The sequence below is a fragment of the Lasioglossum baleicum genome, chromosome 1, assembly GCF_051020765.1.
Source record: "Lasioglossum baleicum chromosome 1, iyLasBale1, whole genome shotgun sequence".
Classification (NCBI taxonomy): domain Eukaryota; kingdom Metazoa; phylum Arthropoda; class Insecta; order Hymenoptera; family Halictidae; genus Lasioglossum; species Lasioglossum baleicum.
The window spans coordinates 20,044,761-20,062,309 of NC_134929.1; the positions used below are offsets into that span (position 1 = coordinate 20,044,761).

Consider the following 17,549-nt stretch of genomic DNA (forward strand, 5'->3'; position numbering starts at 1 on the left):
CTTTTTCTTTCAGAATTTTGCAGATATATTCACGGGTATTTGGAGCACATACGTCATTTTTGTTATAAGTAAAGATAATTAAAACTAGGGATGGGATCAAGTACCTCACAAACAGGTTCGAACCTTTGCCAGACAGTTTCGAACCCTTTACAAGTACATACTGTGGTAAACGTAAATAATACTTGCAAGTATACTCGAATCTTGGTCGAACAGTTTCGAAACTTTCGAAATTTTTATGAATATCGTTACGAATTTCCGTATTCTTGCACGCTCCGTGGCAACGTAAGTCTGTTCCAATGCGGCGTCTGTTTGCTTTTTTTTTTTATAAACACGCTGTGGAAACGGGAGAGAAAACGGGGTCTCATAATTTTACATGCTCTTATCGATGATTGTAGTTTGGAATGTACTTTGTGACAAAAACTCTCTCTCTCTCTCTCTCTCTCTCTCTCTCTCTCTGTGATATATTATATCGAACATTATCTAGGTGATGTCGAGAACAATCATTTGTATATGTTACCTGCATTATTGGATACGCGATTCAAAACATTAGTTTTTTCTAAAGATGAATCTATCCCTCGAGCACGGGATGCCTTGACTGATGTAGCCACTAATTGTATTAATAATGATAATTCATCTACAACATGTGATAGTTCACAGACGCAGATGTCCGAAAATCGGCACAATAGCAAATTATCAATTTGGTCATCCTTTGACAATGAAATAGCAATTATAAATAATACGATACCTATCTGATCGTCTGCTGTGTTAGAAGTGGAAAATTTTCTAAAATCACAATATTTAGAACGCAAAGAAGACCCGTTATTATTTTGGCGTGAAAATTCTACCAATTAACCCATTTTATCAAAAATTGCACGTGACTATCTTTGTATAATGGCCACTTCCGTACCTTGAGAAAGAGTTTTTTTAAAGCAGGAAATATCATGGATAAAAAAAGAAATAGGATAAAACCACAAGTATTGTAAATGAAATATTATTCTTAAATAGTTACGAATTCAATCAAGAAAGTGCTTAAAACCTACTATGCAGTTTTGATTTCCAAGATTCGAGTACTACTTGTGAAAATTTCGATTACTTTCAACATCGAAGTACTCATCTTTTCAAAACTTGTAAGTACTCATTCCGAGGTTCGATAACTACTTGTATACAATGAATATTTTTCAAGTATAATCATTGAAACTTTTATTGCTTTTAAGTAGTAATCGAAACCCATGAAATGAAACTTGGTTATTGAACTTGACTCGGATTCGTGAGTACATATTGAACTTGATCTCATCCCTAATTAAAACTACACGAGTTATATACAGGGTGAGTTAGAAGAAACAGAACATCCGAATATCTTTGTTGGATTTAAAGATACGAAAGGCGACATGGGAATTTGAATGGTATCGAAGATTACCAGACTGTCTAACTCGAACTGATACAATAATAAATAATGCACGTGCAACAATGTATTGGATCAATACATAAAATGTGCGAAATCTCTGTTTCCTCGCCTGCACAAATACATAAACTTTCGCGACAGACAGTACGCGAAAACACCAGCAAAATGTCCTCCTCGCAATCAGCTTGTCGTAGAACGCGAATGTGTTCTAAATGAAAAATGCGAGGAGGGTACGCGCAATCTCCGGCAAAGAGCATAAGCGCGTCGAATCACCATCAAACCATAGGAGACTGAAGCAAGATTCTTCACCGGAGCTTCGTTACCCACCGAACAACAAACCATCGAAACGTTTCACCATGCTGAAAGATCCTCGAGCGTGAAACTAGCTTACACCTGACAGCTTGTAGACTCACCTGAAACAAAAAGAAGATCGGTGCGTGTATGTGACGTTGTCATCGTGAAAGTGTAACAAATGGGGCTTGGGGAGAACAAATGTGGGAACCGAATGTACCGGGCTGGTAGATTAGAATGGCGAAAGGAACTCTGGGTAGAATCTCCGGAGATGATGTTACGCTCATCATAATTGTCAGACTGTAATGATGTCAGACGAATTTCAGACCTGTTACATTGTCTTCAATTTACGCGTAAACAGTGCAATCTTTCTGCAAAATAAAAGTTTTTTATGTAACTTATTCAAAGATGAATTTAATATTTCATGAATCTTCTAGAAAATTGTTTTAAACATTTTAGCGGTGGAGGTGGGCAACGAAAATATTATGAGGACGTGTGTTAATATGTTTGATAGGTTGAAAATAATATAACGGTGTTTTTCCAAAACATTTTAATGGTTTTATTCCTTTAAATTATTTATGAGGAACAACGGGGACAATAGGATTGAGAAAATCAAAGACGCTATGCAGATGAAATAAAATCTCGGAGGAGCAGCAAAGAATCAAAGGCCGATGGAAAGCGCGCGATAGCATGCTCGTTTAAATATCAAACGAATTAAGAACTCTCGATCCCCATTATCCGAACGACATCAGGCCACCCAATTTAGGTTCGAAAGCGAGGCAACTCGACGCGACGCGATAACGATCGACGTCCCCGCTCGCGGAAGAAAGCCCGAGAATAATTAGCAGGGGGGCACGGAGGAAATTAAAGCGTTCCAGGGCACGAAGTTCACCCGATATTTTCGACGCGGTATCAACGGGCTGCATCGAACGGGAAATACGAAGCCCGGAGATCGCGGGACTGGAATTTCCTCTCTCATTCGTATCGGCTCCTCGGTTCGTTCGTTCTAGGTTATTGGAACTCGGCTTCTCGCGATTTCCATTCGCATTGTACCGCTGCCGAATTCTCGCGCAACTGAATTTCCGATTCCTCTCGCAAGACTCACCCGAAAGTCTTCCCTCTTCGTCGACTAACGGAAGAATCCGCGGAGTCTGTAAAGCAGACGTCCCCTAATTAAAGTTTCGGCGATTCTGCCAGCCCTAAATATCCATCGTTCTCACACAATTTACAGCAGATATAGTTATTTAATTCTGGTGACAGTATCCGATATTTTTTAGAGACCCTTTTCTTCTTTTATAATAATCCTAATAGGTCGAGAACAATGTATAGACCTTCTTAAAATTTTTGTAATGTTTTTATCATAAACTGCACCAGTTCTTTCTGTCATAAACGCATCAAATCTAGACTGTAATATCGCTGCTTCGGAACTGTAAAATTTTGTGAAATTGACTTTATTGTGTTGGCGGGCTCAAAAATGCATTTACTAGATGTTTATAAATCGACATAATTGTACTTACAAAATTCGCCACAGTTCAATTCAATTTTTTATACATTGAAATAACTTAAAAGTTGCAATAATAACCCACAATATCTATAAATCTTCTCATAGAAGAATTAAACCGAATTTATAGGCCATTCTATTAAGACAAATTGGAATTATTTTTCTTTTGCTTGTTCTGTAAAATTTCAATTTTTGCAGTTGTGTTATTGTATACTTCCGGAGCAGCGATATATTTATGCACATAAAAATGTCTTTCTTCTTGCAATGAATTTATTAAGCTCGAAACTAATAAATTTATGTCCCAAAAATATGTTTAATATATCCACCGCTTTAAATGCATAAAATCCGCAGTCTGCTGATGATCGTTTTGCCTCGAGCGCACGCATTCGATTAGCGAAATTACGTTTCGACGTGACGCGCGCGTGTGACAAGGTTTACGTTGTAACAGCGTTTACATAATGAAGTTAATCGTTCAACAGTTTTGTAGGTCGCCGCTGAAAATGCCTGCGCAATATGCTCGCGTCGAAAATATCTCTCTCGAATGTCCAAAGCGAGAGCGAAACGTGGCGACGTCCAGTCGACGGGGATGTTTGTTTGCATCGTGCATCATCGGACGTCGCTGTACGCAACGTGATGAATGTCGGCCGACGTTAATCTCTCCGGGCCAGGAAGAATCATCTTGGACGGAAGGCGTCGCAGAAAATTGTCCGAGGATCCGAGAACAACATTGGCCACGTTTCTTCCACGAGACCACTTCCCGGGTTATGCAACCGCGTTACCATTCCTCTCGATTAATCATCTGCGAGCGTCTCATTTTATTTCACCCGCTAACGACACCTCGCCAATGAAGATTTATGGGGATCGAGCTGTCTCGCGCCTCCTCATCTCGCTTCGCGACTGCCTCTTCGGGGCCCGGGGAATTAACATGCTCGAGTTAGGCATTATCGGTAGTGTACAACTCTGGGTACAGAATATTGGGTGTATTATTCGGGGTATTATTTATTTTGGGTGTATTATTAGTAGTAATTCTTTTATTGTGTCATTATAACCTCATTCAGTGACCATTCATTTTGAACTTTTATATCATTGGAAAGCTCTGAATTTTGCGATCAATTTGATATAAAACACTCGTGTTTAAAAAATATATATAAATTTGTTGAAATCCTACGAGGTTATGAAATAAAACAATGCCAAGGATTAGTAGTACAGGAATATGAAATCTGGATATAGAGTTTATTCAGTAGATGAGAGTACAGGAGAAGCTTCTTGCTCAAGCTCTTCAATTCAACTGACTAATCCTAGAAAACGTGTTCAACAAGACCTTCGACAAGACCGTTTTTTTTATTGATGGTCAAAGGGTAGGAGAACCCAGGCATAAGGGATAGCGGCGCAGAGGGAACTTATTGTTAGATAAATCCTGAATACCTAATTTAACAAAATTACTTGTGGGGGTCGCGAAGTTAGTTGCCAACCTAATAGAAACTCATACTTCGCGATTATTAGGCGAAAATTAACGTCATTAACACGTTGAATACCGAATGTTGTGTGATTCATACAAGTTTCATTTATTTCCTTCGTAGGAGCGTTATTAAGGACTATTGTGAGTTATTGATGCTGAGTAATGCTTGAGTAATTGATTAATCCAGTTAATTCCGCCTGTAATAAATTGATTTTTAAGTAATCAATTTTAAGTAATTCAAGTGGTGGATGGAATTATAATATGTTAATAGACGAACCTACAAACCATGTGTTTAACGTAACATATTACTATGGTTGCCAGAAATGTTTTATCAAAATATAGAAGAAGTAGTGAAAACAGCAATTATGTATATATGAGATAGGCTCAAAATATAGGAGTTCAAGTAAAAGAGGTACACAGCACATTTTAAACCTTTTTATTCAAAGATTTTTGAAAATTATATCCTATTCAAATATGATATAGGAGATCAAGTTCAAATATAGAAGACTCATATCAAATATAGAAGACTCATATCAAATATAGAAGATCTGGCAACCCTACATATTACATGCAATGCAAACGATGATCAAACGACGACCGACAAATGTTCAAACAAACTTTAGTTCACCCAACCAAATTCAATTCATACATTTTCTTTCGCATTCTCACTACACATATCCACACAGAAGTGTTGGAAGGTAGTTAGAGAAAATATTGGTATTATCAATGTGGCTGTGGATTTGATGCACGATCAACAATTTGATCAGAAGATAATTTGAATGATTGCAGAGGCTGCCTGTGCATATTTGCGTGACGAAATTTCATCGTGATGGATGAGAAGCAGACGCTGCGTCCGCCAGAAGCCTTTGAGGAGTCAAAACGGACCCCCCCTCCCCAGGCGCCGCGTCGTCATCACCGAGCTAATCTCCACGCCGAGATTCCACCCACGATCTTCCATCGTGAATCTCCGGGCGGTTTCATTAACAAACACGAGATCATTCGCGATTTACCACGTCTACACACAGTCCTGTTCCAATCTACGACGGATAGCTTCCTCGCTGGAGGAAGTTCCAGCTTGTTATCACTTCCTCTCTCTCGCACTCTCTCTCTTACTCTCTTGCTGTAAGCGATCACGATGCCCGGAATCTAAACTAGAACTTTCCAGAATCCATGGTGTCCTCTGTGTGGGAAGCATCTTGATATATCAGGTAATTACATAGAAAACATAAATGTTTGTTAGCTTGAATATTCTGTATCCGTTTGTTTATCACGCATCCCTTTCCGGGACAGTTTGACGTTCGCAGGGAAATAGTTCGCTTTTGCGTACAGTTGTAGTTCGACAATGAAATTTATTATTGAAGAGTGGACTGTCTGTGTTGATTTGGCTCCACCGATTTCAATTTCTGAATTAGGTGTGTTCGGTCACATTAATATCAGAATTATTAAACATTAGATTGATACGTACTGCTTTGCAATACAGAAAATCATTGACACGTTTATATAATTGAAGATTATTACTATTTTATAATTTTTATAATAGCAAGGAATTATTCAAGTAAAGCATTTCAGTAGTAAAAAATCACAGGGCTTCAGCACGCGTCGTAAGTGATTGAAAATTGCATCCAACGCCACCGCACCCCTACTGCAACCCTTTTGTCGATCTTCCGCAGCGTTGAGAAGGTTCTGCATCCTTCAGATTGCTCCGTACACTGTTTCCAAAGCCGCGCGTATTCAATTTACCCGTGGCACGCGCGGAACGGGGACAATTTCGCGGAAAAGGATGCGCGACGGGATCTCAAAGTGAAAATGGAACGCGAAACGGCGCGGCGGAGAGCCGAGAAAAGAATCGCGATAGAACGAGAAGAAACGAATGCAACGACGACGGCGCGGCGATTGCAGAAAGACAACGAGAACGCATATACGGGGTCCGGATGAATGCAGCCGCGTTTCTAGATCGGCTTCGTTATCCGGTTACACGTGCATTCCAATAATCTTACATAATCCTGGGGAAGTAGCTGGGTCGCATTCTACGGCTGGGTGGCAGCGATTCGACGAACGTGTTATCCGCTCGAAAACACCGGTAAACGCTCGCGCGTTCTACCCGGTCTCTCGATGTGACTTTCGCTGGCACCGCTCGATAATCAATTTCAAACGGTATGTTATTTTTCGTCGTCCTCTCCCCAGCGAACCAGATATCGTTGAAACCGACGCGTTTTCTTTTGCGCCGCGCTGGAAAATGATGCCAGCTGACTTTTAATGGATTGCTGTCACGGTAATTTCAATGTTTCTGCCCTGGATCGAAGCTTATGTTACAGGAGAGTGCTCAAAGCATTCAGAGATTGCGGATTGTAGGAATTCACGGAACGAGGTAAAATCGGTCGCCGTTTTACTATGCACGGATCTAAATTAGGAAATAGTTCATACAAAGATACGCCTGAATTTTTCTAAATAAAAAATACGTTTCAATACTTCGAAATAAGACTGAATTAATGCAGAAAGAAATGCATTACGCGTCACGAAAAAATCGCCAGTGCCGCTCTTTTAGGTGAATGGACTTTAAATGAAATGTTTGTAATCTTGGATCAAAGCAGAGGTAAAAGTAGAAGCCACGCTCCCGTCCCGTTAGTCTCGGCTCGAAAATAGATCGCCAGACTTAGGATTAATAGATCGGGAAGCGACGATCATCTCGAAGACGCTCGCGCACGCGGAAATGGAGGCAGCGAGCAACGCCGGCGCGGAATAGTGCCATAGCCAGCGGCTAGGCCGTTTCCCGACCTTGCCAGGCGGGATTCCTTAGTCGCGAAGAACTTGGCCATTTTTCTCGGCCGTTTCCTCCTCTACCCTCCTTTTTGCCCCGCTTTTTCCCCGCTCCCGATCCAATCCCGTCGCCGACAGCAGCGCGGACCGCTCGACTATAATTTATTCCCGCGGAAACGTCCCGTCGTACGCCTTTAATCGCCACGCTCGCGAGCAAAGTCATTTTCCCCTTTTGAAACACAGATTTGACGAGCTACAGTCTGTCCCATAAGTAACTACCGGCAATATCTCTGCGAAAATTATGGCAGAACCGCGTTTTGGCTGGGACCTTTGGACACTGGTGTGTTTGCGTTACTAATGGAGTAGGGATTTTTTTCTGGACGTATCAGTGGTATCGGCATTGTTTAATCGATTGGTATAGTTAGTGTGGACCTTTTAGTATATTGTATATTAATTATAACGATGCAATCTCGCGCGTTTCAATTTTATGTGCGTTTTCGGTCCTGACAATTTTTTAAGATTAATGGATAAATTTAGAGACAGTCTCTTGCATGTTGTATTCAAGTATTTCGACTTAAAAAGATTCCATTGTATGGTGCAGATAACAGAGAATATGTATGCAAAATCTTGAAACAAAACAGTCATCTGGTCTCTTTATAAAAATTCCCAAACGAAGTCAATAAAATGAAACTCTGGACCGGAAGGCCTCCTTTGCATTCTTCAAGTCAAGAAACAACTACAGTTTGGAGTATTTCGACTTCAAGAAATTCAATTATATGGTCCATACGACAGAAAATATGTATGCAAAGCCTTGAAACAAAACAGTAATCTGGACTCTTCATAAAATTTCGTACGAGGCTTGCAAAATGACGCTCTAGACCGGAAGTTCTGCCGCTCAGAGACGCAGCGTTGAATTTTCCTGCGGATGTCGTGGCAGCTGTTTGGTTCCATTCGAGACGGGATCAACATGGGAAATATATTATATATTCCGTGGGTGCTCGCGTTACCGTGGATCCGCAGGAGTTGAACTTTGTCCACGTCCGAGCCGGCGAAACGGAATTCGCAATTCGCGGAGAGAAATTCCGAGCAGAGTCCCAGTGCATTCGTCTTCTCCCCGCGGCTAGAAAAGTCGCGGACGTGTTTCGTGCCACGAAGAAATCGAGCAGAGACGCGGCTAGCCGCGAAATCGAATCCCCGTTGCAAGGAGACGCCCGCAACTGTGAGACAAGACTGCTCGTGTCGAGAAATCGTTAACTTGTTCCCGGTGTTCGAACGAATTTCTATCGTTTCACCGTCTCGGAATTTATATCCCTAAATCATTTTTCATGTTCTTTGAATTTTACGATTACTCCAATGCATAAAATTTCAGACTTTCAAATTCAAACAATTTGAAAGACGTTGCTAAAGAGCTAAATCACAAAACTAAACCTAGCACAATTCGTTTAGCAAACTTAAAAATTTATAGTATGAATATACGCACGATTTCACATAACACTGAACCATTCATTGAAAATGTTCTGGGTCGAATGAAATGTGTGAACGTTGAAATGGAAATAGCGTCGAGTGCAAAACTGCGAAAGAACGAAGGAATAATTGTCTAATAATTTAATCATCCACTGCGCAAAGTGTGCAAGGATTAAATTGTACTCGTAACGCTTCAACCACTGAAAGAATGACGTAATCATCTAATAATTTAATAAGCTGCTGTATTTAATGCACAAAGGTTAAAGTGTTCTCGTAAAGAGCGGAAGAACGACGGAAAATATCCTTTGAGGATCTGTATTTGCTGTGAGAAATTAATTGATGAATTAACCGGGAAAAAATCGTTTGCAAGGGAGAGTTCGGAGAACACGCGTTTTCCTCGCGAATCCTCGGACCAGCGACCATAAACTGGGCTAGGCGGTCTGCTTGAGTGCGATTCTTGACTCTTTTACGATTCTAATCACGCGCCAGCGCCGGTTTGGTCGCGCAAAGATATACGATCGCCGATCTGAAAGGGAAATCGAGCGTACGACACGTTTCCAACACAGATTACCTGGACGATCGAGCAGCGGTTTCGCCCTGTCGTGAGCTGAAACCGCGACTAGAGAGACAACCGCTCTGTTCGTCGACCTTTCCAGTCGAGTTTCTGCTGAAGTTGCCTTATTTATGGCAACAAATTGATCCTCGGGCGCACGGACATTTTCATGAAATTGAGGGAGCAATTTTCGGGTTGCGACGTGAGTTCAAATTTGGTCGTTCGGTAAGCTTATAACCGATTCGGGTGTGGGATAGGGAGCCGGATAGGGTGTGGACCTTGATGACGATATATTCTGTGAATTTTATACATTTCTGACAAAATTTAAAGTAGTAGACAAATCAGACTTTAGGAATATTTATACATTATTTTGGAAGAAATTATAATCTGACTTCTACTTGTTGCACTTGATGATCAAATTTTTATTCGCGGTCTATATGTAGTACACTTTTGTAAAATGAATTTTTGGCCTCATTGGACGTGTATCGTTGATTCCAACGGAATGTAAATTATATTAATATTTATGTTCGAGACGTTGCACATCTTTTGTTAGCTGGTTTTCTAAATTGGCATCAGTTAATGAAGCACGTGATGAACTCTTCGTAAATTTCATCTACGAAAAACTTTTTCACAAACATATGTGGATCCAAAAGCACTTACAACTCGTTGTGCAAAATATCTTAAGTTGGAATATCTGTCGGGTGTAATACATGTAAGTATTGTAAAAATTAATTTTTAATGTGGACGCAAAAATTTGTTTCATTTCTTTGTTGCACTGTAACTGAATTATATCAAAGATATTAAATATAGAACTGGAGTTCGTAGTTGCATTTGCGCATTATAACAATGACACTACAATTATTTAATATTTTTTGTATACATACAACGAAGAACAAAAGTTTCAATAGAAATATAAAATGGCCGGCGGGCCGCACAATTTAACGTGGCGGGTCGCGTGTTGGCCAGGCCTGTGCTATTGCATAGGAATCGTCTGACGCGTCTTACCACGATCAACCAATTCTACTTTGTGCATATACTAAGGGTGGATTTATAGTGGAGCAACGAGGTGAGCTGTGCGGTGAAAAAAAAAGAAAAACAATGAAAATACATATGTACTTTTTCATTAGTATGTGTCGAAATGTTGTCACGAATGTTGGTTTCTTTACACCGCGCCGCTATCATCGATGCTCGCAGCTCCACTATAAATCCACCCTAAGACGCGAACCTGGCAGAACTTTAAACTCGATTTTCTCGAAAACGAAGCGTCAAACGCGAAAAAATGTTATTCCTTGTTTTCGACTAACTTTTACATGTACTATCACCCCCTGCTCGGTTGTACCACCCGCCCGGCCACACCCTGCACAACTGATTACTAGACTGCGGATCTTTATGCAAAATAAAAAATGTTCGCATTGATTGCAGGACACAGGTGCACAAATAATAATTTAATTCTTCTTTTAATTATCTTATTAAGGTGAAACTAATACACTGGTGGCCTTAAATCTCTTTAATACCTCCACTGTCTTAAATTTTTGTCATAAATGCATAAAATCCGCACTCTACTGATTACAGACGTGAATTTTGTCCAGTCTCTTGAAAAATGAAGTGCGAGCAAACTTGTCGCTCACTTTCGCGGCGAATTTCTAGTCCCAGCCAGTCAATCCCATTAGACGATTCCGTGAATTTCGACCATGATTAGGCAACACCGACCACCACGGAATGCTATTGGCCAGGTACGATATCGGAGATATGGACCCATTTATCCGCGTTAATTGCGAACGGACGCTTCCGGAGTAATCCGCAGTCGCCCACGGCTGTCCCGCCATAAACAGTGCTCACATATTCGGTGTTCGACTACGTGTTCTGAACATTTCACCGGAAATTCGGCTTGCTAGGTACACTAAGACGAAAAGCTGCAGTGACCTATCCGCGGATTTAGCTCTGTTTTCCAGTTATTAGTCGGAAATGATCTCTCTGATACCGTAATTCGCAGAAACAGTTTGCGGTCGCTATGTTTTATTGAGTGCTCGGGATCCTCTTCGGGAAACGTGAACTATGCACATACAGCGTGGGAAGGTAATTATGCGCCGAGCGAATTGGGAGTGGATTTGTGAGAGATGGTTCCGGGTTGTTTAAAAATGGTGTATGACGACCGGTTTCTGATTTTACAATTGATCAAATTATGAAGACTCGTCTGTATAAATTTTGCAGAACTGGAATAAAATCGATCTTGCTTGGTAAGCTCAGTGTTAAAGCATGTGTCGGAGTTGCATTAATTTAGTACGATTAACATTAATGATCAAAGGTTTAACTGATCAACTAAACTTGAGTACAAATTTTCATACAGTCAGAACACGTGGAGTAATGAGTAAGGAGAAGAATGAACAATGGAAGAGGTCCGAAAAGTCGGAAAAATCGGAGTTTTACAGTGTATATATGCATTGCCGGACACCCAGTATGCGTGCAGGCGATCGCGGAGAAATATGTCGGCTGAGAAAGGTAAATTGGATCAGGGTGAGCTGTCTGTTCTGTTGAAGATCGACCGATCGATAGGATCTCGGCGCGTAGCGGTCAGGAGGCCTCGAAAGCGCGGCTCGAGAAGTATCCTTTGAAAGGCGCGAGCTTCTGCAACGCGTGGCCTCCATTTCTGCGCTCTTGTTTGAAAAACACTCGACTCGCCGATATTACTCGGCCCCTGTACATGTATACAAGATATGTATGTAGTGTACTCCGTCCCACGGAAATGCCTTGCACGTTTCGAGGACTCCTCGCTGTTCGTTTCGTGCCACGGGTCACCGGTTGACAAGCCGTTAGTTCTGTGCGCGCGGACAGAAAAGCTGAAGAGACAACGAGAAACTTCCGGACGTGGATCTTCGGCCATCGCTACCAGAACTGGAAACCAGGCTAACATGGCCAACCATCGCTCGTTGGATCCGCAATTACACTGGCGGTGACTGATCGGTACGATGCGCGATGTTTCCTTCTTCGGATTCAGTCCCTCGCGATTAATCAAGCTATGAAGCTACTTCTGTGCTGTATGCGCGTTTATGAAACGTTATACTAAATTAATAGACACCTAGTAAAGGGTCATTCGATAGAGACCCCATAGACAACCTTGTGTGGCAAGTGTCGACTCGGTACCCCTACCACAACGGTAAGTTATAGGGTCTATAATGTTTTAACGAATTATGCTGAATTTCTATTAGGTTCTACCTAATTTCTGACTCCGAAATCAATCTTTAAAAAATCCCTGATTGCCAAGTTTCGCTCCTGGGAGATCAGTACTTAAATTATTGAGGTCTGATCGATGCTGTTTTTCGGAAGCTATAAAGGGAAGATCATGCTCCCACAAATTGAATCGACGACCACAGGAAGTCAAACGAAAGACCAAAAGAATCGACGAATACATCAACCATAAATTGTTACAGGATGTTTACTCTTATCAATGCTTTCTACCCTCTGTATTGACCATGTGTCACTATCATCGTGATGGACGATCGATCGTGGCGCTGGAGGAGTTGGCAGGAGCGACCGGAACGATTCGCGTGATTCCATTATTCGACGGAAATTCAAGCCATGGATCGGACCCGCGAGCGCAGCTATTTATATAAAACCAGATCCCGGCACAATAGCAACTTTCTACTCCTACACGGAGCGGTGGGGCACGCGTGCATGCGCCCGACCATTTACTGGACCGTGCGATGATCGAGAGCCGTCCTGCCAAATTTCGGTTGCTGCCCGAACCAAATTATACAGGCAATATTCAAACAACCCTGTTCAATCCATTCGACGTTATTGTTCTCTAGATACAAATTATTAATGAATTCGCAATATAACGTGTTAACCCAGCATCGATTATAATGTATGGCTCACACTATTTACTCTTCGAGTTTACAGATTAATTGTAACACTGTAAAGTACTAGTGAATATAAAATGAAGAAAGACTATACACAGAACAAGATACTTTTTCTACAATTTAACAGTGAAGTGAGCGTCAGAAATATTGAGAACTTCAAATGTACTAATATTGAATATAATGGAGTACATTTAAAGAGACTGTTTAAAAATGTTATACATAATGTTTGCATACTTTAAGACAATATATTTACTACCACAGAAGGTAAATGTCTACAGTGGTCTTAAACAATTCTTCGGCGGCAACGTGCTTTTGGTATACCACAATCATTTCCACAAACAACAACCAGACAAATGTACCCTGCTGACGGATGATCCTAGAAAAGTGTTCGAGCGCGAGTAAATCCTCGATTCTGCCGAGCCAGCTCTCACAGTTCGAAACTATGCGTCGAACAGACATCGAGGGACTCCTTTCCGGAGCAGTTTCTGGCGGGAGTTCCTGCAAGATTCGCGGGAGGGAAGCGTCGCAAGCAACGATAAAGAGAATCCGGAAGATCGACGAGAAGTTGCCTCTGCGCCGCTCGGAATCGAACTCTACGAGAAGTCCTTAAACGCTTCTGAAACCGGCGTCTTCGCAGACTTTCAACAAGTTCGAAGGTATTCCCGGTTACTCGCGCGGGGAAACTGTTTGTTCCCGGGATCCATGCCGCACGGTCGAACTTCGACGAAGAAGAGAACTGTCGTTCTCGGATCCACGCGTGCCGAGTCACAGGAATATCGGCGCTAATCGACCAGCGAAGTTTACTTCGAAAAGAGAGGACGGACATTTCGTGCCCCCCTGTCCCCAATGGTCCCGTACTGTTTCCATCTTTCGTACAATCTTGGATGACTTCCGCCTTTTTACGGCGTGCCCCGAAATGGAGCTGGAGTCGGTGAACGGTACGAATGAACTGCGTGAGTTGTGTCGGAAGTTGCTCTTGCTGCAATCTGTGTTTGGAAAACATGTACAAACAACGTAGAAAAACATGTATAGAGACACGTGTTCCGTCGCGCAGGAACAATATTCGTGTATTTCCTTCGGACGATATTTAGATGCGTTTTGTCTCGATCACAAGAGACCGTTTACTGGAGTAATATCGATTACTTCATTCTTTGTCTCTCTCCTTTCACCTGAAGACTGCTCGAGTCGGCCGTGGAGGATGACGAGTCATCAAGGGTGTGTTTGAATGGAAAATGCAACGTTCGGCAATGCCCAATCAACACATCGCCTTGCATTTTCACGAAATATCATTAAAATCAGCCATCACTTCATTCACGATGAAGAAGGTTTCGGCACAAATCAGAAAACAAAATAACAAATGTTTCCCTCCATAAAAAACAGCTACGATCGATATAATAAAACGTCACGAATTACCAAGCGTATAAGGCAGGACCTGCTAGATCAGCCTTACTGACGAGTCCACTAGCAGGTCCAGGACGAAACGCTTCCATTAACGTCTTTCATTTTCATGCGAAATAATTACTGTCTTTTGTGCTCATCATTGTTCCGCGACAAAACAACACGTACAGAAATATGTACATAAACATGTATAGAGACGTGTACAGAAACATGTACAAAAACATGTAAGGGTCCATTCCGATTCACGCATGATGCGCATACACTGTATAGTGTAGTATAGGAGTCTCTATGCATACACTATACAGTGTATGCGCATCATGCGTGAATCGGAATGCACCCTATGACTCGAGTACGATCCCAGTCAGCCAGGCCTGCCTCGAGCAGACATCAAGCATAGCCTGCAATCGTACGATGCCAGCAGATGGTGAGCATTAAACTGTCAGAACGCGCTCGAAGCTGAGGATGCTCGGAATCTGCTCGATTTTGGACAGCACACTCTGCCAGCGTAAATTGATACTTATTCGGACGCAGACGTATCACTTTATGCTGGCCCGGTCTGGGTTAGGTCTTTCGTTTAAGAGGGCAGCACGGTCACACTAATATGGCGGATGTCGATCGTGTATATTCCTTGTGTAGTCAACCGGGTACCCACGTACGCATTTACTGTATTTATTTCAAGAATTTGTTAATGTTCCTCTAAACTATTTAACAAAATTTCTCTGAATGCCCATTCTTTACTCGCTAATATATTAATTTATAGTCTTATAATGAGAATTCGTGCAAACATGTTTAATATAGAAAGGTTTTAAATAATCTGTACATTTAGATTAACTACACAAGGGGTATTATCCGACGTGCGCCTCGTTAGTATACGCCTCGTTACAAGAATCGATTCTAAAAATCAATTTATTTTATGAAAATAATCGATAAAAAATCGACATCCTAGTAAGAACCGAGTAGGGTCCAGTAGAATCCAATGAAATCGAGTAGGACTCGGGTAGGGTCTCGTAGAATCCAATAGAATCGAGTAGTAATCAAGTAGAATCCAGTAGTAATCAAGTAGAATCCAGTATTAATCAAGTAGAATCCAGTAGGAATTGATTATAAATCGAGTGGGAGCCACTAGAATCCATTGGAGCAAATATCCCAACAGTTTCTGTCGCTGGGACGATTCTCCAACGAATGTATTACAATTAAACAAATAAATCCAGAAGCCCATCAATCGACGTTAGCTGTGTCTCTCCCAAGCAGAATGAACTAAAAGCTGCACAACTCCACGTACTTCAGCATCGATCCTTCAGCGAGGAGATATTCCGTCGCTGCTCGAACGTCGAGCAAAGAGAGTTTCCCCGTGAAGCAAGAAGTTTCCGCCACAAAGGACGGTTCACCGATATTTCCTCTGAAAGGACTCGTCCGGCGCCGGATAAAGAAGGGAACGACGCGCGCGACGGTACGGTCGCCATAGGGAAAACGATAAAGCGGTCTCCGCAAGAGTTGTCGTAACGCCCGCCTGTGCCCGGCTTCCCTTTCCTCTGTGGTATATCTAGTCGAGTAGCTACGGTCATGCTCTGCTGTCTTTCTGTCGTGGAAGAAGGGGGGCACGGACACACGAACCGAAGCGATACACCTACTCGCGCGAGGGTATTATACGTCGCGCGCGCGCGGTGTACTGTAAAAGGGCGAGTGGGAGGGTTAGGGTGGCGGGAAAAAAGAATCGCGGGAACGCGTCGGACATGGATTTAATGCAAGTGCGAGGGCGGTAAATCTGTGAGCTCTAAGCTAAAGCGGCGAGCGTTGTTGCGAGCGGCGATCCCTAACACGCGTTCGCTTGCGTGAGCGCGTTGTCGGCTCTTATGCTACGGGGAACGATACTTGGAACGAGGCGAGGCGATCGTTGCACCTTTGCGAATCGCCATCTGCCTGTTGCATCGGTACTGGAAAACACTGGAAATTCGTTCTGTCTGGTTTAACCGAGATCTTTCGGCTTTCTTCCAAATGTTCGTTCGGATCGGACCCATTTTGGAAGCCCTATCTATGTTAGCGTCTTCCTTTCGAAAGCTCTATCCAGTCCAAGTAAAGTTATTGTTTGTGGAAGCTCTAAGTAGAAGAACTCTTGTTTGCTATAAACCCATGTTGGTAAATCTACTTTCTGTGTAAGCCCTACGTGAGTAGAGTTATTATTTGCAATGGTCTTACCTCGCCAGGCCCATCAACTTCGACAGCCCTGTCTAAGTAAATCTGATGTCTGCGAAAGCAGACTCTTGTTCTCAATGGCATTGTCTGCAAAAGCCCTATCTAAGGTTGCCACTACGAGCACCAATTCCGAGCCAATAGGGTTCTCTTGAAAGCTTCTACTTCAGCCCACCATAGAACCCAGACCAATCCCCATACAATTACCTTGCCGGCCCCATTCCGCATCGGCCGACCTCGAATCCGCGCGAAAGGGGTCACGCCGCTCTCCACAGTGCGGAACAAAACGCAAATTCGCGTTCATTAGGCGCTCGAGACGATGAAGAGCACGATAATCTCGAAATCGGCGTACAACGGGGCGAGCTACCATCCATCGGCTCTCGCAGAAACGAATCCGTATCAGGTCGGCGCGGCGGGGCTGGGATGCTTAAAGAGAAAATTACGGTTGGCCCTACACCTCAGGCGAGCGAGAGTCGCGATCCGTGCGGGATCGAGACGCACGCGATTCTGCCTGTTACTCGCGCGCGTGAGAATACCTGCGAGCCGAATTGAGCAAGACAATTACCGGTCCATGGGAGAACAGAAAAAACGGTGCTTCTTTGAATCGTAATTGCAATCGTTGGAACTACAACGGCTCTCTATTTTCCAAGAAGATGTTTCCGAGAAGACCGAGCAGA

General features: G+C 42.6%; 1 protein-coding gene across 1 annotated transcript in view; it reads right to left on the bottom strand.

The window, feature by feature from the left end:
• Nucleotides 1-404: 404 nt before the first annotated feature.
• LOC143209082 (uncharacterized) overlaps nt 405-17,549 on the bottom strand; it is an 86,771-nt gene continuing 69,626 nt past the window's right edge. Inside the window, exon 3 of the mRNA XM_076424311.1 lies at nt 405-1,815. The gene's annotated coding sequence lies outside the window, so the exon portion shown is untranslated. The remainder of the gene's footprint in view (nt 1,816-17,549) is intronic.